Below are 24,480 nucleotides of genomic sequence, written 5' to 3' on the forward strand. Positions count from 1 at the left end.
TTTGTTAAGGACAGAACATTCTTCCACCGTACCACGTAGAGCCCATGAAAAGGGGTGGCAAAATCAAGTATGTGAGGCAGAACATCTGTGTCCTTAATGTATGGCAAAGTTGAATCACTGGCGGTTAGTAAGGTTGTTGGGGTTTGGTTTGGGTTGGGTTTTTTTGTTCTTAGGTGAGAGTTTAACTGCATGTCGCATGACTGATCTGATGCTGAGAGGGAATAGCCGGGAAAGGAGTTTTGGTCTGCAGTAATTTCTTCCTTCACTCCCATGCTGTTAGGATTTCCTCACGTCTCACTGCTGAGGAAACCAGTAATTACAAGCTTGCCCAAATTCATCTGTACAAAGCCACTGAATGCAGTCTTTTATACATAGGAAACTAGTAGATAAACTCCGCTATCTGCAGATACGGCTAACGTGACAGTAACCCTTGGAGTATTCCAGGAGGAGTAATTCCAAGAGGAGTAATCCTTGGGCAGTTTTCCATTCCTCATACTGGAAGAAAAGTTTACGCCTGGAGTATTGTCACAGTGCAAAAATTCTATAAAAGTTCGGGAAGATGGTTTCTTGTACCAAAATGGAAGCTCCTTTTTCTTAACATGATGTATTAGTCACGACATCAGCTGAGACATGTACAGTGAGGTAATCCTTATTTCAAAGAACAAAGCTGAAACTAGTAAGAACAGCCAGGAGAAACAGAATAAACGTGATGGAAGTAGGACTAAGAAGAGCTTTTCTGACAGGAACAATTTTTTTGCGTCCAAAAGTATTCCCGTCCAAAATCACCATCAGAAGTTAAAACATGAACAAACACTTGTAAGATGAAAAACATGAAGAAAGACTTGTAAGAGTCTACGGTGAAGTAGACTCACCCCAGCATAAACAAGGAAGCTAATTCTGAACATTTCACTTCAACATTAGCCGCTAACAAGTTTTTGTTACAGATCCACTTCACGGTACCTGTAACAACATTTCTGAAGGAAAAAGGTATTCCATTTGAAAATGTCTGAGCAAGATACTTCAGCAATTTCAAATTCTGATTACTACTGTTAGGCAGCAAGTGTATTAAAGTCGACTCTCTTACAAAAACTTTTAGCTGCAATGAGTCAAGAATGACCATTGAATGACTAAAACCAATGACCAGAACCCACCTCCAAATTCCTGTTTCCTGACATGAAATGATCCCTCATTAATCTTCAATGTGAAAAATTGCAATAATGCAATCCCTTATTACCTGCACTGATAATATTGTATGAGAATTAGCCTTTATGGTTCTACTGCAGGCTCCCCTGGCAGACCAGCCCCTTGGACCAAGACATGGGTGGGTGTCGGGAGCGCAGAGCTCAGCCCGAAGACTCTCAGTCCCAGCTCCAGCCGGAATAAATGACTTAGGAGCAGCTGTGAGTTCGGGATACCTGGGGCCGCGGGGCTCCCCGACCTGCCAGGTCTGCAGGGACAGGACGGTCGGTCCAACGCAGCACATGAAGGCGCCTGGCCCTGGAGAGCTCAGCGCCGGCAGGGGACCCGCATCGTCCCTCGGTATGCTCGGGGGGTGGACACCAGCGGCACAGGGGACAAGGACAGCTCCTGGCAAAGGGGATATCCTGCTCCGCACCCGTAGGGGCGAAGACCCACGGCAGGGAGTGCCCCTGGGGACACCAAATAACCTTCACGATGAAAAGCACCTTTCTCGTGATAAATCACGATTTTTCTTGTCACATACACGCTACCGTAAATATAACCCTTGGTAAACCAGTACAACGGGTAGAGGGGCAGTGCTGAGCCGGGTCCACGGGGCTCGCCAGGGTGCTGGCAGTGTCAGCAATGCTCTGCACAGAGAGAGCCATGGGAGCCCCAAGGCTGCCCCAACCCTGTCGCCCCGAGTGCTGCATCAGGAGCTTCAAGTGCTGTTGTTCCTTTTTACGAATTTATCATGTTCCCTGTTGCTCAGCCGAGCAGGATTCCTCCAAGGACGCAAAGTCCTCTCCTGTGGCTCCCCTACCACATCCCGGGGTCTTCAGCCTGGGCAAACACACTGCAGAAGTTGTGACGGGACCCTCTCCACGTTACCCGGGATGGTGGGTGAGGATCATCCTCCCACCTGCACATGCTTTGTGATTGTCGGTGTGAAATTCCCTGCACAGTAATCTCAGGCGCTAGTGGTCCAGTTCAAACACGGTATTTCTTATGAATGGAAAATAAAAGGAGGAGGCAAGATCAAAACAGTCTGTACTTTGTGTCTGTTCGTACATCTGGCTGGAGTTAAGCTAGGAAGGTATGCTGGGTTTAGTTCCAGTCTATAAAAATACCTTACATTTTAATACGATTTTCCTTTGGCACCTCTTTGGTCTTTTTACAACCCTGCAAAGTGCAGTCCCAGCCAGACAGCAGATCACAGACGACAGAAAGAAACGGCTGCATATTTTTTTCCTGCCTCTTGTCATTTTTATACCTAGACACTGATAAACAGGTGTGTTTACAAGTGGGCACACGCTTCTGTTCTGAAGGAGATATATGCTTCTGCAGAAACTTTTCTTTCTGCTTTTCCCCATCCTTCCCAGAAAAAGAGGAATTAGAAAATCCAGACCCCAGCTTCAAGTTAAAACAAGACAGATGTGCTTTTTCCTTCTACATTTTCCCACATGACTCCCTGAGGACTTTTTGTTCTCATATGGCTACCAACATTGACCTGAAAACTTGCTAGGTGCTTTGAATGAACCACGTAACGGGAAACATTGAGCTTTTAGAAGCATTTGTAAAGCCTCATCTTTAACCGGTATGCATCCCCAGGTTGCATTCACTGACTTAAGGAGATGTTACAGGCTATGTCACTCCCAGCACTCGACAGAGAATTAACTTCTATTTTATATTTGCAGTACAATTGGTTACACACGCTCTCGTAGCTGCTGCCTAATGTATTGAAATTGGAGGGTGAGATGCTGCTCAAATGTATTCTGAGTGGTAGCCTAATAAAACAGCATCGCTCCAATAACAGATAAACTTTGTGAGCGAAAGCACGTTTGCCATGGCTGGCTGAAAACCAGCATCCCTTGTTAGCACTGCAGAGCCAGCACTGTTTTGGCAGGCTGCACAGGAGGCCCCCGCTTCTCCTGCCTCCCTCAGAAAGGGGCTGACTACGTCCAGTGCTGGGGACCTCAGCTGGGGCAGTCCTGGCTGGGTGGAGCACCGTTACCTGTGGCAGGATACGGCGATGGAAAACCCGTCCTTGAGATCCTGGAGCCAATCCTGGGATTTAGCTAGTGGGACTAACATTTGTGAAAAAGAAAACAAATGCCTGTTTGCAAACTCCGAGTAGATCGAGGGAAACCTCTGAGACCCTGAGTTATTCCATGGTCTGCTCCTGGCCACACCTGGGGTGTCACACTCAGCCAAGGAGGGCTGGTACGGGGTACTTGTGAGGAAAACAGCAAAGGCTTCTGTGGTTCACTTAGGTACCCTGTTCCGACAGCACTGAAAGGGGCAGGTGAGGGCAGCCTGCTCTTCCCACATGAGTAGTACGACGTAGCTGCTTTTAAAACAGAAGACATCCCTTTGGACCTCTGTCACATGACTGTTGATCTTGTTACGTGGGATACGCCCTTGTTTTCCATCGTGGTGAGCTTCTTTAAGTGGTCTGTATGAAGGTCCTTTACTTTGTATTGCCCTTCTTCTGACCTGCCATTCCAGAACATTCCTAGCCCTGGAAAACAAAGCAAAACAAAGCAAAACAAAACACCAAATAATAAACCCCCCAGCCAACCATGTTTCCTGGGATGTGTCTCCGAGGAAATGAGCTATTTAATTACACGTGTGAAGAGAAGGAAAAAAGAAAGAAGGAGGCTAATGCATAGACAAAACCACAGAGGACACATGCTCTATCCAGGGCTGGGCTCACAGTATTTGACGAGTGATTTATCTGGCTCAGCAAATTCAGAAAGGCGCTGTGGGGCAAAGGCTTCAGCCCCGCTTTCAAGGGAAAAACTGACAAAACGTCATGCAGCACAGAAATATCATTTCTAAAGCACGTAGACAAGAAAAACCTTGAGTTTCCACTGTTCAGAGCTGGTATGTGCCTTCAGGTGTATGCCCAGGTGCACCTGCCAGTGGTTCTACTCCCACAGCACACGTGTACCTGCAGAGAAAGCTGGTCCGAACTTGCACCACTGAGGTGAACAGCACTCAGCCTGCTGGCATGGGCAGTGTCAAGGTCAGAGCTACCCTCAGTTTTATTGCTTGCCTTGCCCTAGGAGTTGTCGATACACACTGAGTATCCCTCACGCCCCGCTGCAGCACTGTTGCAAATATTTTGATAAAGAAATTAAAATCTAATTATATAAAAGAGTTTGGTTTGATTAAGAAGTAGAAAATTGTGAAGCATAGGTATGGCAGTGTTAAGTTTTAAATGCAGTCATAGGAACTTGGGAACTTTAGAAAATGTACTATGTGTAACTATAAGAACTCAAGTATTGTGTAAAATCAGTTAGCCACAGAAACTTTGACAAAGATTTGTTGGTTTGTAGTGTTTTGTTTTAAGAAACTAAGAAAGATCGTTATGGACCTTAGTTCTGTTACTTAGAAACTCCACTTTGATCAAGATTCCAGTTAGTGGAATTAAGTAAGATTAACCAATGATTGTTTTAGTATAAGAATATTGATAAGGTGGTGTGACTGAAGGGCCAATCATTAGAAATGTTAAATTTAAGAATTAACATTGAATGTATTTTTATGTAATCTAATACATGATGGCAAAAATCTTACTGCGCAGAATCACAAGAGATGTCAACTATCGGACAAAGTGAGGGAGACTATGGAAGACCACCAGAGGGCTTCTGAAGACCACCAGAGACTTCACTGCGCCTGTCAAAGAGACATCTACATATGTTAATGACTTATCGGGAAGTTAATGATTATGTATGTATTTCCTGGAACTTTAGTGAATATGTGTAACAGGTGTGTATTTAACCTGCATGATTAAACCAGACAGGTGCACGCACCAGGTGGAGCGATCCCCCGTGTGCCCAGTGCTGCCATAAAGGAGTGCCTGCTTCTTAACTTCTCATTGCTGTCAAGGAGTTTTATTCCGGATTTCGGTAACAGCAGGCAGCCTTCTCCCCAGCCAGCGAGCAGCTCCGCAGCCCCGCTCTCGGCCGGGAGAGCAGAGCACGGCCGGGCACCGGCGCGGCGGAAACGCGGCGCCCGCCGCCGCCGGGAACCGCCGCTCCTGCCGGCGGGAACCACCGCCCGGGGGCGGCCCGCGCCTCTCGGCCGCGCACACGGGCGGACGCCGCCGCCGGACACCGGACACCACCGGCCGCCGGCCGGGGCGAGGGGAAGGCGCGGGCCCCCCCCGCGGACCCCGGCCCAGCCGCCGGCGAGGCGCCGGCCCGCGTGGCTCCGCCGAGGCCGGGAGCGGAGCCGGCGGCCGGGGACCCCCTTCCCGGGGCAGCTCCCCGGCGGGGCGAGTGACCCGCCCCCTCCCCGAGCACCGACCCCCGAGCGCGCCCCTCGCCCCGCGGCGGCCCCGCACGGCCCCCCCCCCCGGCCGGCGCCGTCCCCCCGGGCGCTGCCCCCGCTCGGCTGCCGGGGCGCCCCGGGAGTGCCGCGGGGGCAGGAGGACGGCGAGCCCGCGGGCTCCCGCGTCGCCCCGGCCCGCTGCGGCGGCGGGAGCGCGGCCGCGTCGCCCCGGCCCCCGCAGCCCGGCCGCCCCCAGGGCCGCCCCCAGGGCCGCGCCGGGCTCCGGCCGCCCCCCCGAGCCCGCTCCGCCCCCCCCAGCCCCGCCGGGCCGGGGGCACCGCGCACCGCCCACCCACCCGGGCCCCCCCCGGCCCCCCCCCGCCCCCGCCCCCGCCCGGCCCGGCTCACCCCGCGGTGCGGCGCGGCAGCCCCGCTACGGGCGGCGGTCTCCATGCGGGCGGGCGGGCAGCGCCCGCCGGCCGGGCATCGTGGTCCGCCCTCCCTCCTCGGCGCGGCGGAGAGGGGCGGGGGCCGGGGCCGCCCTCCCCCGTCCTGCTTCGCCTCTCTTCGCCCCCTCCCGCCACCCGCTCCTTCTCCCGCGCGATGCCCGGAGGATCACCGCCGCGGCTCCTTCCCCATCGCCCGCCTCTCCTCCTCTGCCTCCCCCTCCGCCGGACCCGGCTCTCAGCCCCCCGCCGCGGCTGCGGAGCGGAGGGAGGGGACAGGCGCCGGCCGGGGAGGGGCGGGCGGGCGGAGCGGAGCGGAGCGGCGGGGAGGGGAGGGGAGGGGAGGGAGGGAGGGGAGGAGGAGCGGGATCCCCCCGGGCACCGCCGCGGCTGCCCCGGCCCCGGCCCCGGCGCCGGCCCCGGCGCCCTCCTTTGTGCCGCAGCCGCCGGTCCCCGGCGCTTTGCCCGCTCCCGCACGCCGCGGGGGCGGGGAGCAACACGCCTCCCGCCGCCCCGGGGACGTTTCCACCCGAAATTCGGCAGCTGCCAGGCAGAGGCTGGCCGCCGTCCGGCAGCCCCCCCTCCTGCTCTTCCTCCCCCGGCCCCCGCTGTGGGGAGCTGCAGCTCCAGCCCCTGCTTGGCCCGGCATCACCGCAGGCTGGACGGCACACACACACAGCCCCCGCCACCACCCCCCCCCCCCCCAAAAAAAAAGGGAGCGGGGAGAGGAGGGTGAACCCAGGGAGCAAAGGGAGCACACAGAGGGGTGAGATCGGGGGGGCCCCGTAACAGCGTTGGTGCCCCTAAGCCCGGGGATGCTCTGGGTCAGAGGACCCTCGCAGCCTGGAGCACCGGCCGCGGCAAGGGCAGCAGGGTGGGATCCAGGCCCTGGTCCCGGCCCTGGCAGCGCTGGCTGCCTCCGTCCCCTCTTGCCCCATCGTGCTCGCGCAGGGCGCCGGGCAGGACTGCTGACCGAGACCGCTGCGCAGCCCTGGGGACCCGGACTCAAAAGCGCTCCGTTGCCCCGTCCACCCGAGCCGGAGCTGCCGGGCCACTCTGAACTCAGGGCACCCGACTTAGCCTGTCCTCAACAACCTGCCACTCGCCAGCTCAGTGAGAACACCAAGAGAGCAGCTTGCGCTTCCTCCGCGTTAGGAAACTCTGCCAGGTTTGCCTCCGAGCCACAGATGTGTCATGGGGAGTGAGAACCGTGCCGCCGCAGCTATAGGCAAGCCAAATTCCTGGCTGGCAGGGCAGAGGAGAGGTGACCCAGGAGCTGTCCTGCTGCGAACGACCGAGCAGCGCAGAGTCCTGGCTTCCCACAAGTGTGTCAAGTGCTCTCGCCAATATGCCTTAACCGTAACACGGGCAAAAAGGCGACCGCGGGCTAGCGTGAACCACGCGCACAAAATTCCTCTCTGTGGAGCAATGGAGCGTCACGCCTCCGTTGCCAAGGTAGCTGCAGAAGCGTTTCTGGGTACCTCACTACCCCCCATTTCACAGACGGGGAGCACAGTGCCACACAGCAGTGAGGTGACTTGCCCGAGCTCGCCAGAAAGCCCCGACCGTTTGCGTCTCACCGGCACGCGCCACGGGCCGCGCAGACTGAGGAGCCCAAGCAGACCGGCAGCGTAAAGTTATCCGCTTAAGGCTGAGAAGCGTTAAGTCTTGTCTGCTGCAATGCAGAGGAAAACATTTGTCTACCCAGAGCCCTCTTCCTTTGTAAGACATCGGGAGCACCGGCACAGCCCGCTGAAGCCGTCTCAGCTGTGGCAGAGAGGTATTCCTGCTCTTTGAAGCAGTGCGACAGCATGGGCAGCATTGGTCTGATCATACCCAAAGCCTGATGCGCACCCAAAAGGTCAATCAAGTTAAGTTAATTTCAAGAACAACTGCTTGGACACTGACACGAAAACGTCGTCTTTGCCGCTTCACATCCCTGCGGTCTCATTGTTTCTGTCGCGTCTCTCCTCCGTGAGTGGCATCCATCTACTGTCCTTGGCAGACGTGGAGGAGGCAGAGGGAGACTGGAACACTGACGTGCCTTCCTGCTGGTGGCCCAGCTCGCACCATCAGCAAGCCTAGCAGAAGCAGAGCAGGAAGGCAGGATTTGTCTTTCCTCCTGCTTTTTGGTCATACGGATTTCTCGCCTGCTTCTCATTTCGGGGAAGCTCAGCAGGGCACGAGGTTTTCTTTCCTAGCGTGGGCATTGCGTGGCTTGCGTGGAGCTACAGCAGTAGCAACAAGGGCTATTTTTAGCCTCAAGTAGGCCAGGCAGTTCCAGAAGACACGTTAATAGGAGGAACATTTGAGAACAAAGCAAGCAAACAAAGGAGAAAACAAACTGAGAAATGTAAACAAGAATCACCTTTTAGCAGAAGCACTCGCTGAACGGTAGATGTGTAGAAACTGCATCCTGCACCTCAGGGGACATGAGCCCACCCCCCGAAACCCAAGCAAATGCAACTTCTCAACAGTATGTCTTGCCTTCAGAACAATCAAAGTGTCTTGGTTTAGCGCCGCACATCTGGAATGGGATTTTTCGAGATGCCTGATTCAGCAGGTTTCAGCATGCATTCATTTCCCCGAAAAAGCATACCTAGCCTGGTGACTTAAATAGAAATCAATCGCTGCCTTAGAGTTCGGCACACGTCTGTGTTTTGAATCAGAGTCTAGCTGGCACCCAAAGTGCGTTGAAACTGGTTGCCCCACTTGCTGGGAGAATACCTGCCCATGTTCGTTAGTGAAATCCTGTGGGCAAGGTGCTGCTCCCGACATGCAGCTCTCTGCAGTAGGCAGGAAAAAGAGGTAAGGATAGGCACCATAGAAGAAAGAGTCATTTTTTACTCCCGAAAGCAAGAAATTTTAGTTTTCAGTCAATGGGAATGTGGTTGGGGGCATGGATATCTGTCAGCTCTTTCGTCTAGTATTGGCATTGGAAGACTAGATTGCGATAATTCAGCAGTCTGTAAATCTTCACGGAAGAAGGAGTGTAACGACATTCACCACAACCGCATGTGTACCTCCCACACGGACTCACATAGCTGGTTTCTACTGTTTTTTTATAGCTCCTGGTAGTAGTTTCTCCTCTTTCCAGAAGAAGTCCCAATAAGACATCTCATGTTCTGACTCTCCTGAAGGCGTGAGTCGGTCCCCCGAAGCATATTGCAGGACACATTCAAAGCTGTTTGCTTGCCCGAGTGTTCGGGTAGATCCAATCCAAATATCCAGAACAATCTGGGTCACTGGAAGCTTTTAGGAGCTGAGAATGTGTAGCACAACTTACAGGCTGGAAGCAGTTTCCCCTTCATACAGAGTACCACAATGAAACTTCATGCCGCTGTCAGGAGAGATACGCCTACCAAAGTCCTACAATCATATGTTACTCCATCACGTCTTGTAGTAGGATGCTCACAGTGACAACAAAAGTGTTTTGCTACGTTTAGCATGCATTTGCTTGCTGTTGATTTCATGAGATGATTTCCTCAAAAAGAAGAAAAAATCAGCACTTTTCTTCTAATTAATAAACACCTCTTCGGTGGCCCCATCCGACTTTTTTCCACACCAGTATGAATACAGACGAGGTTTCAGATGAAGTCACGTCAGAGTTTAGTGCGTAGGAATTTGACGTAAGGCCTCGCCATTCTTGTTTATCAATAGATTTGCCCCACTACTCTCTTCAGGGGGCAAAAGGATAGGCTTTCTGCAAAGCTTTTTGAACCCAGTGAGACTTTTAAGTGTTCCACTGACCAGAGCAGCTGCATCTAATTCATGCCCACACTAACCTGTGCACAGAGCGAGAAGATGACAGCACACATACGCACAGACCAAACTGCATCTGTAGGATTTGCCTATAAGGCATGGAGACGCAAAGTTTGCAACCAATAGAACAAAAAAGAATTTTAGGACGTACCTGGGGGATTTTTTTAGCCAAGTACGTTCTGTCTAAGAGCACCGCGCTTACTTAATCATCTTTGCTAAGTGCCTGTCAAGCAGCAGTGACGGGTTACCAATCCCAGGCCCGCCGGCACCAATTTAGGCTACAGCTCTGCAAAGCACCTGAAGTTAAGCGGGTGCCCGCTGACAGCAGGTCAGGCGGCAGTCAGATAATTTCTCAGTCAGGTGTCGCTGTGGCGAGCTGGGGCTGACAGCTACAGAGCTGCCAGTGAATTCGCCCTTGGGAGGTTCCTCTCCACTATGGTTTATTTTCTCCTGCTATCCTGAAATGACGTTATGCACCCCTCATGGCTAGCCAGAGAGTTAGCCATACCAACTGTTACGGTGTCAGACGTTTCTGGTTGGAAATTCAGTGCGCTTATTTGCGAGTATGTCGGTTGCCGTAGTCTCACTCGCAGGGCACACTGCTGGAGTACTACTGTCCCTTAGAATCTAGATTTACACAGCTGCCTTAGGTCACAGATTGAAAACTCAGTTTCTCTAGGGTCTGAGGGGGCCTCAGTAGGCCACCATCACCTCCAAGGACTCCCTGAGGGGGCAGGAGGGAGGCAACAGCCCTGCCCTGATGTGAAACTCCACACCAGGCGCTGGCTGGACGGCCAAGGTGCCATGAGCCCGTCTTCACGGCAGTCAGCCCGAGAGGCTTCCCATCTCAGCTGTGCGTGCCAAATACGCCTGAGTCGAGCAGCAGCCCAAGCAAGCCTCTCATGACTGGTGGTGAGTGATCTGCCAAATTGCCAAAGCCCTGAAATAGGTCAGGACTGCTTTTCGCTGGATGCTGTCCAGCCAAGAAGCTCTCGACCACAGCGGTCTGGGGCGTGTGCTGCACGGGCAGAAGACCTGGGGGGAAGAGACAGTAGCAGAGAGGCATCGAGGATTTCCTCTCACTCTTTGCAGGCTAGGCACCGCATAGCTAATTAGTCACAGGAAAATGCACCATCTGTTTCGCCAATGTAGGATAATGGTATTCCACTTCAGCTACAGGGAAGACCGGTTTCATAAACAACACCATGCCCAAACCTCCTGTAAGACGGACTCTTTTGGCCAGAGGGAGGTATGATGGGACCTGCGATTTCTCATTAAACGCCCGGTTGGCTAAATGCAAATGCCAGTTTCTTACCTGAGAACAAAGGGTTCAAGCATAAAGGGCAAGCTAAAGCCCACACAGAGGGCATAGACCGATTTCTAACATGTTACATTGCTACTACAGGTATGAAAATCTTTTAGCTGCCAGTGACACAGAAGAAGCCTTCACCATGGAGAAGATTCATGGGGAACGGGAACAAAGCAACCTGGCAAGAGAGGTGTGAATACAATGAGCAACGCACCCTGCAACGCCGGGAACACTCCAAATTATTCACTCTTTAGGGAGTGCGGCACCAGCTTTCTGCTTTTCAGCATCAGATTGGCGCTTTCTAGCAAAACCCCTCTATACGCATACACATGCACACACACACAAGCCTGCCAATAGGGTGTGATACACCTAATTTTGGGAAAATCATCTCATAGCTTTATGATAGCAAATTACACTTGCATAATGAAGTGTACTGGCAGGTGAGCTCAAGCTGAGTGGGTGTAGGCAGGTAGTACACTTCAGCAGTAACTTAGAAAGCTGTTTCCTTAGCACATGTGAAGAGTTTCTATGCCTCACATGTGGTTTTTCTATTTTTCTTAAATTTTCTAGCACCTTCCTATTAGCAAGAGAGGAGATGCTATCTCCGCAGGGATAACAACAAATTCCTAATTACTGTACAGGGAAAGAAGAACAAACCAGAATTTGCACCTAAGTGGAGATGGCCTGTATTTTTTCTCGTATGGGCCTAAAACCAGCACTCCAGCCAAACAGTCTACGATGTCTGAGAGCAAGATGTATACCGCAGCCCAGCTCTCTCCATTGCCTTTTATCTGTTGGCTTAAAGGCTCACATCAGGACACACCCTCACATCAGGAACACACCCTCTCTTTGGACAATGTTTGATCTCAACTTTTACATTGCTTAAACTAATTTTTTTTGGCCTGTGTACACTTCTAGTTTGTTGGGGTTTTTTCTTGTCAACTTGTTTTCTGTGGTCAGCATTGTTAACGGTGCTGGGTAAGTCCTGCCCTAACACGCGAATCAATGGGATTCCTCCTGTGTGGGTCACTAGCAGCTGGCACATTCAGAAGAACACTTGTAGCAATGGGAGAAAGTTCCCCACACATTTGTGTAAGATTCAAAGAGGTACAGACGTATCTCATTGACTCTCTTTCCCCATCATTCTGTGAGCCTTCCTGGCCATTGGCCTCCTGTGCCAGAACAGCTGTGCAATTCCCCCCACCAGAGTCCTTGTCCATGTGAGCTAGGACATGCCACACAAGTGCTGGCGGGTTTGCTGTACACAAGGCATCTGCCCACTGTTCGTCCAGGAGTGGGTGACAAAGACCAAGCCACCAGAGAAAGCAGAGTGAGTGATTCACAAATACCTGTTTTCCATTTCAGGGCTAAGAACTATTTCAGGTATTGCTATTCAGGTATCTTAAGAATAAACTCCGCTTTTCCACATCGGATTTGAAAGACTCAGAAAAATTTACAGGCAGTTTCAGAAATATACAGTGCTTACTTCTTGCAGGTGTCGTTCTCAAATTGATGCTGGGTACTTCGCTTGCTACCTGCTTGGGGCCTTCGTGAGGCCACCTGATGCATAGACAAAAAATCTTTTGACAAGAACAAGGACAAGGAATTCACCTGTGTCACAGCCATGAAGACTAAAACTATTTCAGTACAGCTTGAAAATCTCACCGATTAATTGCTCAGACATGAGCTGAAAGTTAGAATTTAGTGAAGTTCTAGCTTTGTTGAGGTGTCGTACATTATTTTCTTCAAGCTTTCTGAACATCATCCGTCGTACTAAAGAGCACTGAATTTAACCTCCTAAATGAGATAACTTCTGCTAGACCTAATGCCCTCAACAGTTGGCTGGACAGGCGAAAAGCCTTACAAGCTCTTCATATTCTTAGGCATGAGCATTTAGGGAGGTTCAAACAAGCAAAAATGTAACATCTCTACACAAGAGAAGAGGCATTAGCAAAACAAGCAAATTTATGCTTTCAGAACAACCGTATCAAATCTGTGGAGACTACATCTTCAGCCTAGCTCACACGTAAGTAAATGAGTCAGCGTGGCATGCAGCTGTTTGCTCTCCAGTCTCGTGTTCAGGTTTCAGAAATGTGGGCACCTCCATAAAAGCTTCAGGGTCTGGTCAAGTCTTGTTTGAGTAAGAATCAGTCTCAAAGCACAACAAGACTCAGTGCTCTAACAAATGAGGCTCCTTCTAATTTGCTCTGAATAGGTCTGCTGTGCAGTCGTTCCGATTTGTCCGAGTTGCAGACCTCGGAAATAGGAGGGGTTGTCCTACACAAAGAGGCACCAATTTAGCTAAACTGGTAACCCTTCTATTCATATATTTTCGTGTCAACTCACAGTAATTTAGCTTGCCTGTCTTATTTTGCTGAATTAGATTTTAGCTTCCAGGCAAGATTTTCCCCAACATATCTTCACGTGTTTTCAGTTTACGTTAGGTTTTTTCAGTCTTGTACAAACCCGTTGAACTGCACTTTCTCTTCAGGTAGCATTCGTACTCAATGGGTTCCTGGTTTAGAACTCAAAGCTAGCCATTCCCTTTCCATCAATTTGCTTGCTTTTGAATGCTGTTTTAAAAAGTGTATTCCATTTTTGGAGGTTGAGCAGCCCCTGTGCCAAAAGGTAGCTGACTCATTTCAATGTATCGGCGAAATATGAAAATAAAGGGCCCTAATCTTGTGGCCTACAGAAGCCATAGTTTGTACTTCAGTGGTTTTTACTTGATTGTATTTGTTCATGCTGCAGTTGCACCTTAAGTTAAAGTCCAGCAGCACTCACGAGTCGAGCAAGTCTTTCTGATCATGAAATCCATCGGTGTATCCCTGGACCTCTTCATCCTAGAGGGAAAGGACAAGCAACAGCTCTTCCTGAGTGCATTTTAGTCTGATCCCCAAGGATGAGCATTTGTGCACACTTACCGAGCTATTTAGACTCATGCTGCAAGACCTGCCCTAAAAAATCACTCTTAGGGCTGCAAGCAAATGAGGAGAGCACTGACTGGACTCTGGCCTCAGGTTAACCAAACGGAACAGGACATGGAAGAATGTTGGACCTGACATGAGAAAACTGTTGGATGTAACAAAGAGCAGTGTGAGACGCTGACAGAAGTTAGAGATGGTGCCACGAAGGACGGCCACATCTCACAGGCAGCTAAGGGGCAGTTGTGTGAGACATGGCCAAACTCCACAGATAACTGGGGCGAGTGCTAAGGACCTTATGGGAAGTACAGTCTTGAAAAGCTACCATAGCCCGGTAACTGTATCAGGTATATCACATCAGATGAAGATTAGCCAGGTAACAGTCTCAGAAATATCCAACTTGGTGTCTGTGGGCAAAAAGCAATTTGGGGTGGGTTGTTGATTCGGGCAGAGACTGAGGTGGACATAAGGAGGTACAAGGCTGGTGAAATGGAGGGTTAAGAAGTGGGAGAAGGGATGATAAGGTCTGCAGACGATGTGAGCGGGGCTGTCTGGGGGTAGCCATCAGGCAGTCCTGCACTTGGGCATGGCAGCTGGAGCGAGACAGTCAGTAAAACCCGTAGCTACACCTTCACCATATGAGTGGGGCCTGGTCCCATCCTCAGGAGGACTGGGTGGGAGTGGTCCACCCCCATACCTGGGTGGACCAAATCGAGCATCCTTGTAACACCATGCAGGTGCCCATTTGGGGTCTGGCAGCACTGGGGGCTGCGCACAGCTCCCTAGCAGAGCTCCCACCTGCCTGTCCTTCCTCTGCTCTCTGATGCTGCTCCAGGGAAGGGCCAAGAGATCACACCCCTGCCACCCCACCATCCATGTCCTTGCCTCCTAACCCATTTTCAGCGCCTGCCATTTCATGGTTCCAGGTCCAAGCTGTCAGTCGTTTGCAGCAATGATGAAGCACGAGACTTTTAAGGACTAGGAGCAGCTTTGGAAAGCCTGACCTGCTAGTGTTAGGGTCACAAAATGTTGTTAGATATATCAGCTAGTTAGATATATCAGCTGTCTTTTAAGATTTTGAGCTTTGACAGAAGGGGTGTTTTTCTGTCCTGTTAAACTGCCTTTATCTCAACCCAGGAGTTTTACTTGTTTTCGATTCTCTCCCCCATCCCACTGGGTGGGGGGAGTGAGTGAGTGGCTGCGTGGTGCTTACTTGCCGGCTGGGGTGAAACCATGACAGTAGTTTTTGGCTTGTGTTGGGCTGTACAGGTCTTGTGCATGGGTAGAGGAGGAGTCTGATGGAGCAGTCACTTGAATTGCTGCAGATCACCCAGTGTGCTCCTGCATTGCCTCTACATTCAGTCTTTCTGCTCCAGCTAGACGGAGAGCAAAGACGACCTAAGCCCTAAGCTCTGCTGCCGCCTGGAAAAGTTCATGGGTCCTGAAACCGAGTAAACTGTGTTTGCATGACAGACAAAATGGAGGGGCAAAGGAGGACCTGTGCCTGAACCCTTCTACCTTAAACAAGTTTAGGTGGAAACCTGAGAGATCAACCAGGCTTAGAGACTTAGTTGTTTCAGATAGGTTTGGAATGCCTTGCAAAAGAAGGGTGTTTGTCACTCCATGTGCCAGCTCAGATGAAGAAGTGCAAAGAAGGGTTGCATTATTTTTCACTTAAGATGATAGTTGGTCTGGATTTTTTTTACGTTTTTGAGTAAGGCTCTGTGTAGCTGTTTCGTTTAGCCCTCAGCTCTTCTGACAGTGACAGCTTTCACTGTGTCTGTTCCTCTGTGATAGGAATGAAGTATGCATGATTACAAAAGTTTGAAGATGTAGAGAGACACTAGGGTGGAAGAAATATATGGGCAATGCCGGATAGAAGGTTCTTTGGGAAACCAGAGATAAGCAGAATTATTTGTTCTTTAAGGCCAATTAATTGTCAACCTTTGAAGTATTTAAGACCACGCATTGCTGGCACAACCTTAGCCCTAAAAGTGTGTTTAGCTTCTTGATGCAGAAAAAATGGGAGTCATCAGCTCGACAGCTTTCCCTGTCACACGATAAATCATATGGCCTCAGAGTATCGAAGCTATCTAAATGACTGAGACACTTGCAGGAAATGCAGTGTTACTGCCCTCTTAGCATGTGTCGTTTCTACAAAATTATCAATATTGCTGCAGGGCCTGGTGACTGTCGGTATTGCTCAGCTCCGCGGAGCTCGACGGTGGGCAGAGCCGGGGTCTGGAGCCAGTCCTGCCACGGAGCCACAATGATCTCACTACGCAGGAGAGAAGAGAGAGGTAAGGTGGGAAGCAGGGGTAAAGTGACATGTCCAGATGCTGGCTGTGGTTTCTAAACTTTGCAAAGTCCCACCCTGCCACTGCACCCTTTTTCTGACAAGGCCATAAAGGAAACCTGTTAGCTGGTGGCTGCGTGACTGTTTAGCTTCTGAACTCTCTCCCTGTGTTGCGTGTTACTTGGAAGGGTAGCGGAGGCTGAAGTAAGAAGTTCTGTCTGTCAGCATCTGCGCTAGAGAGGTGTCTACCCACCTTGTTAGTGGGGAGATCAAGCCCAATTGCAAGACAGTGGTCTGCGATACTTTACCTCTTTGCGATACTTTGAAGCCACGAGCAGTGTATGTGCAACTTAAAGATGAGTAAGGGGATGTTTCACACAGCCTACTTGGCTGGAGGAGGTGTGATGGCAGGTGTGCTTCTCAGTGCTGGTCTTTTCCAGCTACTGGGTGATGCTGTGCCCAGGTGGTGTGTTTGGCCCTATGCGAGTTGGCTTGACAGTTGCTGCGAGGCTGTTCCTCGCGAATGTGCCTTATTTGAGAGGCTGTGAAGAAGAGCCATGAGAGGGGCAGGAGCAGCCTCCTAAGCTGCGCTCCTGCTTCTCTGCTCCCTGCCACCGTACACGAGTGTTGCTTCTTGCTGCACAGCCCCTATTGCTCGGAGTGGCATCCATGTTGATGCTGCACCACCAGCTGTTCCAAGCCAGAAAGCTGTCTGTCCCACAGTACTGAGGTGAAAATCCATATTGCTGAGTTATGCAGCAGAGGTCCTAGAGAGCAGAAAGCGAACCCTGTCCCACACAACCTTCCCTGTCCCATGCCTCATCCCAGTCCCTGTTCTCTCTCACTTTCCCTGGATCTGACAATAGGCTGAGTCGTGGGGAAATGGCTGTGACTACATCAAGGGTGGGAGGGCTAAAAAAAATTAAACTACCTTGAAGGAGGAGGTGGGGAGTAGGTGAAGGAGCTTAGAATCAGGCTGCTCTTGGATTTGGCTCTTACAACAGGTCTTCCTGCTCCTTCCAAAAGTAGGAAGGGTGGAAAAAGCCTGGTGGTCCTCAAGTTCCTGGCAAGTTCCTGGAAGATGCTGTGAGAGAGACATGGCTCGGTGCTGCTGTGCACTGGCAGCCAGCTGTTAGATGGGAGTGGGGAGCAGGGTAGAGGTTGTTCCGTGCTGCTGCAGACCTCTCAATGGAATGACTACATAAACACAGAAAGGCAGGTGGGAAAGCAACAGGAGTGAAAACGATTTAGTCCCTGGAAGATGACGAATCCCACAGTGTTGCAAAGAGAAAGTACTTTCTGGCTGCAGGCTTTGGTTTTGAGAAGCAAGCCAGAGAGACAAAAGAACAGCAGATCTCTCCCACAAAAGAGCTTGGCTGGGGTCAAAAACCAGCTAATCACAACCCAAGTCAAGTCAACCAGACCGAACCATTGCTGTACTTTCTCTCTGAGCTAATGCTGATAGGATTCAGCTGAGAGGATGACACTTCCCTATCAAAGCCCTCCTGGTACCGTAACTGTGGGATTTTAGGAGAATTTTGAGGGTACAAGGTATGTGCAGAGAGGTGACATTTGAGCGCATGCCTCTTGTTAACCTCGGCACCTTCCCAAGCTCATTCTCCTTATCCCTTCTCCTCTGGTGGTATTTCTACATTTCTTCTCTCACTCCACCTTTGTCCTGGAGTAGAGATGTACAAAATGTCTCTGCTGGCCAAATGAGAAGTGAAATGCCAGCGTGCATGAGGTGAAAGCTGAAGGACAGTTTGGGGTTTGTGTGTTGAGGTTTTGGTAGCAGGGGAGGGGCTGCAGGGGTGGCTCCTGTGAGAAGCTGCCAGACGCTTCCCCGGCTCCAAGTCGGATCCGCCGCTGGCCAAGGCTGACCCTGTGAGCGACGGCGTTAGCCCTCTGGGAGAACAGGTTGAAGAAGGGGAACCTGCAGCGGGGGAGGAGAGCGGGATGCGAGAGAAAGCCCGGTGCAGGCAGCAAGGTCAGTGAGGAAGGAGGGGAGGAGGTGGATGCCCCCGCAGCCCGTGGTGAGGCGGCAGGCTGTTCGCCCCCAGCCTGTGGAGGGGAGCAGGGCAGCAGATGCCCACCTGCAGCCTGTGGGAGGGACCCCACGCTGGAGCAGAGGATTGAGGAGTCCTCCCCCTAAGGAGGAAGAAGCAGCAGAGACAACCTGTGAGGAACTGACCGTAACCCCCATTCCCCATCCCCCTGCGCCGCCGTAGGGGAGGAGGTGGAGTAAACCAGGAGTGAAGCTGTGCCTGGGAAGGAGGGAGGGGTGGGGGAAGGTGTTTTTAAGATTTGGGTCTACTTCTCATTTTCCTTGTTTTGATTTGATTGGTAGTTTTGCCCAAGTTGAGCCTGTCTTTTGCCCCTGACCATAAGTGGTGAGTGATCCCTGCCTGTCCTTGTCTCGACGCACAAGCATTTCTGTCTCTTTTCTCCTCATCCCACCAGGGCCAGGGAGGGGGGAGGAGTGAGCAATCGGCTTCGTGGTGCTTTGTTGCCAGCTGGCCTTAAACCACGGCAAGGACTTGTTTTTCTTGGTAAAGGCTGGGGCTGGTAGAAATCACTCTGTACCTGCCAAGTACTGTTACCCCAAGGCTTGCCTCTGGCTTGGATGCCCGTGCCCTTTGTCCATCCCTCCTTGACAGCCCTTGCCATAGCTAGGTTGCCCTGGCCAACATCAGACAGCAGAAAGAAAACAGAGCAGAGCAGAAGTGTGGGTAGCTGGGCAGAGAGCAGGACTGGAGGCAGGCTGAGGGCATCGGACCTGTGTTGAAACCAGCTTCCCCTCCTGCCCGCTCTGCCCTCGGCATCTGCTGTGGTGTGGGTGCGCAGCTGCAGCAGGATTTGCTGCAGGAGGAGGCAGCCTCCTACGTGCTGGGTTGGTCCTCCCTGTCGGAGCCTGCCGGGCTGCTGGAGGAGGCTGGGTGGGGGGCAGGAGTCTCCCCCCGGGAACTGGTGGGGCTGGAGCTGGAGCTGGCCACAAGACTGTCATTCTCCTCCCTGGCAAGAGCGGAGGAGTGCAGCAGCCTCTGGGCCTCCTTGCTGCACCGGTGCACGATCACATTCATGAGGCTGTGGACCAGCGGTGCACTATGTTCCTCAAGGCCAGGCTGCATCCGTTGGACCACAGCCTCCCTGTCCAGCCCGTAGGAGCACAGAGCGTGCAGGATCAGCTTCTCTGCTGCCACTGCCAGCCACCACTCTTCTTCATATATTGCTGACAGCTCCTGGCGCAGCCAGGGTAGCACAGGGTAGAGGAGGTGCTGGTTTTGCTGGAACAATGCTGCCCAGGCCTCGGGCAGGAGACCACCCTTGGTAGCCCTGGCCTCTGTACCCGCAGCCCCCTGCTCTTCCAAGAACAATGGAGGGGCTGCTGCAGGGTGATGGGGGCTGCTGTTGGCCAGGTGGCCAGGAGCTCTGCCTGCCTGGCTGCTGGCAACTGATGGCTCGGTGTGGGGTGTGATGACATGCTCCAGGTAGTCATCTTCTCCCCGCACAGAAAACTTGACCTTCTCAATCTGTGTTCTGCAGAGCGGGCAGTTTGATGTCCTTTTTGCCCACCGGAGGATGCAGCCCAGGCAGAACTGGTGTTGGCATGGCTGCACGAAGGTGATGCTCTTCTGAGCATTGCAGCAGATGGGGCAGCTCCACTCTCTTTCTGTGTCCATGTTTGTGCTCCGCAGCAGGCTGCGGAGAGCTGAGGATGAGGAGCTGCTGCCTGTTGCTGGCACGGGCGCTGCCAAAGGGTGTCGCGCGCTGCAAAAAGAGAGAGGCCATGGTCGCTCGCTGTCCTGGGGAGTGGAGGGGAGCGGAGGAAGGAACGCCCAGGCCCCTCGAGAAGGACACCCTCCTGGCTCCCCGAGCCCCATCGCCCGCCCCACGGCCACCCCGGGGGGACGCTTCCCTGCACGGCTCACCTCCGCTGCTGCAAGCTTGCCCCGCGGTGCCCGGCCGCCTGAACCTGGCAGGGCCGGGGAAACCCAGGGGATGGCTCCGGGACGGGCAGCGAGAGCTGCCGACGGCAGCCCCCAAAGCACCACCCGGCACCAGGAGAAGCCTCGCTCGACCCTCCGGACCTCGCAGGCACGCTCGGCAGGAGTCCAGGCACGAGCCAGACTGGCCCAGGCTCTGCCGGAGGGACGCGAGGTCGCAGTCCGTCGCTCGCTGACGTCACAGCCCACTGCTCGGTAACTTCAGCCTTCACCACTCAGTGATGTCACAGCAGGCCATCTGCCCCCGCAGGCACACGGCATTAGGAGAAAAAAACAAAATAGCATGTCTTGTTTTCATCTTCTACATTTGCGTGTTGCTCTCGCTTGGACACCTGCAACACGCGCCCCTGACTGTGTGTCTCGCCCCCACTCCTGACGCCTTGCAGAGGTCTCCTGCGAGGGGGAGCGTGTTGGGACCAGCTGGCGTGGACTGCCCGCGGCTGGGTGACGCCTGCCCCAGCTGGCTGCCTTTCCCTGTGCAATGCCGGGATTTTCAGGGAGGACCGGGGTGGTGAGTGGCCAGCACTGGGCCGGAGATGCCTCCTGCCGATGGCAAGGGAGAAGCCTGAAGGGGCATTTTCCTCCAGCCCCATCCGCTCCCGCTGGCACTCGCCCACAGTGCCGGGTCCCTCTGCGCTTTACCAAGTTTGCCATGCTTCTGTGCTCCTGGCCAGCTGTTGCACTGGTGGTCCTCTGGCTTTTATATAATCATTTACAGTCATTAATCCACACACTTCTTTCTTTTCTTCTTCCTTATCCTTGAACATATTTGGCATTGTTTTTTCAGCCTCTTCTTGCGTTACGCCCTGTTCTACCCTTTCATGTACCAACTGGCTACAACAGAAAGTCAGCCCCTCAAAATCCTTCATTGCTTAAGGTTGTACATAGAACAGCTCTTAGGGATTGGTACATGGCCAACGATAACAGAAACCCAAGTGCAAAATCCCAGAGCAAACTAAGCAACAATTTCTGAAAACAGTCAACACGTTCAGATGATAATTACAGGGTCATCAAAGTGACTTACCAGAGCAGCCTCTAAGTCAGATGATAATAATGGGGTCATCGAAGTCTATTTGCTGGCCTGTAGCTTGTGCTTTTGTTGACATTTGATCAAAGGAAGTTCATCCAGATCACCTAGCTCTGCTGTGATAGGTGATAGGTTCTGCGCTGTGTCTGAAGGTGGCGTGACCTTTTTCCACTTGGAAGCATGGATCCAGCTGAGCAGCCCTTGTGCATGACTGCAGCGTTGGTAATTTCCAGGACCTGATCAGGTGCCTTGCAGCGCAGCTGAAGGGCCTGTTTTCACCGGTATACCTTAATGCAGACCCAGTCTCGTGGTTTCCAGAAGCGGCAGACTTCGTGGTGGGTTCTGGTCAACTTCTTTCCGCTGCCTGTGGAAAGTCCTTCAGGATTTTATTAACACCTGGCAATATTTTAGAAGGGCATTATCTATTAGTTTTAAGTTTGACTGCATAAGAGTGAAGGGTGCTGTGTAAGGTGGGCACATGGGTCTGTCCATTAAAATCTCATGAGTTGACAGCCCATAATTTCTCTTCCCAATGCTTCTCAGCTACATCAATGGGAGAAGCATCTTCAATCATCTTTCAATTCTAGGGCTGGTTCTGTTCAATATTTTTATCAATCATCTGGACGCAGGAGTTGAATGCACCATTAGGGCTGTTCTCTAAGAGGAAGTAACGTACAATTAATTTTAACTATGGAGCAGGCAAGACGGGCCACATAAATGCCACATTCAGGTATTCTTGTTCTCCTTCTCAAGGAAGGGGGAAAGGGCCGTGCATCAGGTAACTGTCAAACTCCACCACTCAGTGCAATTTGAGAAGTAGGGGTGGAGCCCAATGAAACCACCAGGAGATCAGTTTGAAACAAATAAAGGGAAAATGCTACTTTGCACAGTGTGTATCAATCTTCTGGAAGCTGTTATCCCAGGAGGCTGTGAAGGCAGGAAGTAGCAGCTGATCCAAAAGGGATTAGGCAAATTCACAGGCAACAGGTCTATAAACAGACACAGAAAGGCTTGGCAAGCATGTATTTCTTCTTTCCCAACTGAACAGTGATGGCTCCCGGGCAATCAAAGGGTAATGGACTGCAGATAGTGGGCAGGGTCACATGCTCTGCCTAAATAGATTCCCCTTCTGCTACTGTTAGAGTGCTAGGGCAGATGTAGCACTGACCTAACCTGGTAGACCTTACTAGTTTGTGGACTGAAATCCTTATGTATTTGTTGAATAAGATACACCTTTTTGTGTGAATATAAACCTGTTAAGAGAAAAATCTAGAAATCCAGACCAGAGAAAGATGGACAGTAAAAGCACAAAGGGATGAAAAGCTTACCACATCTGACAAAAGAGCAGTATCTAATTCCAGGGCAAATCAACCAGTCTTTGAAGGACTACCTTTGGAGTCCACAGGTGACAGTAAATGTTGAAGAGATATAAGGATGCTGTGACAGTGTCACAGAGGTCATTGAGGCTTTGGAGGTATAAAGACAAGGCATTGACAGGCTTGACTGACATGAGAGCAGAGGATAGACTCCATGTGGTGGTTCTGCCAAAAATCCCAAATGGCATGCTCCATTACTGCAGAGACGATGCTCTCGTCAGAGGATGACAAGGTTACTGGGGGAGGTCAGGGAGGGAAAGTGTCTGAGGCCCAATCCTTCCTGCTGTACCAGTGTCTGGGTCAAGGTACTCCCAGAGACTGTCCGTGAGCCGCGGTTATCAGAGCTAACTTGCTGTTGCTAATGGCCAACCCTAAACCTGTCATTCCCTCGCTTTCGAGGGCCTCATCATTCAGGTTCCGTAGCGACCTCAGTTCAGCCTTGCTGCATGCAAAACACTTGCACATTGATATCAAAATTATGTGCTAATGCACTTATGAAGCCACCGACGTCAAACATACGGATATGTGAGTACCCAGTCTGTATGGATCGGGAAGACTGAAGAGCTGGAAACTCTTTACCAAGTGTGACCCCAGTGTGGCTCCCTACCCTAAGAGGGGAAGGAAGAAGGGCAGACTTTGCTTTTTAGGTCTCTCTGCTTTCTTGAGAGCACGGTACATGGCTATTGCAGTGTGCCTGAGCTTTTGTAATTACGCCAACAGTCTGACAACTGAGAATAGGAAAGCACTGCAGTCCCCTAACTGTGCACTAATACCTGTTATTAGCAAAGAACATAATCTTCTGAGTCCCTCAGACACAGATTTTAAAAATCTTACAGCTTGCGAGAGAGCTTATCAGAGGTAATTAAAGCCTGGCTGAGCATACTTGCTTTTAAGATACCCAGAAGGACTTGCTCCATTTTTATGAAACAGAGATGCTGCCTCAGCACAAATCCCCGCCTGATCAATGGCTTCTGCAAAAAATCTGTTAAACATCCCTTCTCAAAATGGTGCAGGCGGTCTCCCTCGAAATGTCCGGCTACTGCAATTTCCTATTAAGTTTAAAAAAGATGCTTTGTGAATGAGCAGAGAAGAGAGAAGACACAGGACATGTAGTTGTTCTTAACTAGAAGGAAAATTGACCCACAGGAGCTGCCAGGCAGGAACTGATCATCATCGCTGGCTTTTAAAGATATTTTGCAATGTTTTGGTCACAGAGATAATTTTGCAGTGTGAAAAAGGGAGGATATTAATGAGTCTTATAACCCATTCATGTTTGCAGTATTGCTTTCCTTTCTAACGCCTGTGTGTGTCACCCTTCTCTGAAAACAAAGCAAACTGCAGCTTGTGTCTGAGGTTTTGATGCCTTCTGCTGTCTATCATGCCTTTACAATGTCTCCTCTAACTCATTACAGATAACACTACCAAAAGCACCTGAAAAACTCGGCAGCTTCAGCCCTGGATTTACTCATACCAGAATCTCCTTGCACAGCGGTGTTGTGCATCCACCACCGTCAAGCCTCTTTTCTTTTGCTGGTGCCACACTCGTGTAGCTCCTGCAATATTTCTTGTGATGTCAATGAGTAACACAGTGTCACAGTTTAAGCCCTGCCAGAGAGTTAGTGCCAGAAGTCATTGCAGCGCTGGAGTCCTCTCAGATTGCTTTACAACACTGATGCTACAGAAGTAGTTATAGCACTGAGTAAAAGGAAGACAGATGGAATTCTACCCCACTGTTAGCCTGAAGTGTGTAATCCAGGCAGACAGAGGAGAGCTTAGATAGCGATGGTTAGTGGTGAATACCGCAACAGTCTCATGCGTCCAGGATTGTCAGATGCTTCACTCGTGTGCTAGTAGGATTTTTTTAATGTGACTGCACTAAGGT

General features: G+C 51.5%; 1 protein-coding gene across 10 annotated transcripts in view; it reads right to left on the minus strand.

The window, feature by feature from the left end:
* Positions 1-24,480, minus strand: part of LOC138683932 (uncharacterized) — a 106,518-nt gene that overhangs the window by 1,220 nt on the left and 80,818 nt on the right. The window contains exons 1-3 of one of the 10 annotated variants that reach the window (XR_011323409.1): positions 5,863-6,243; positions 4,133-4,857; positions 873-3,700 (exon numbers count right to left, since the gene is read on the minus strand). The gene's annotated coding sequence lies outside the window, so the exon portion shown is untranslated. Of the gene's footprint in view, positions 1-872; positions 4,858-5,862 lie in introns of those variants that run through there. The other 9 variants (XR_011323411.1, XR_011323417.1, XR_011323413.1 and 6 more) reach the window with 9 other exon arrangements.

Source organism: Haliaeetus albicilla, chromosome Z (genome assembly GCF_947461875.1).
Source record: "Haliaeetus albicilla chromosome Z, bHalAlb1.1, whole genome shotgun sequence".
NCBI lineage: Eukaryota > Metazoa > Chordata > Aves > Accipitriformes > Accipitridae > Haliaeetus > Haliaeetus albicilla.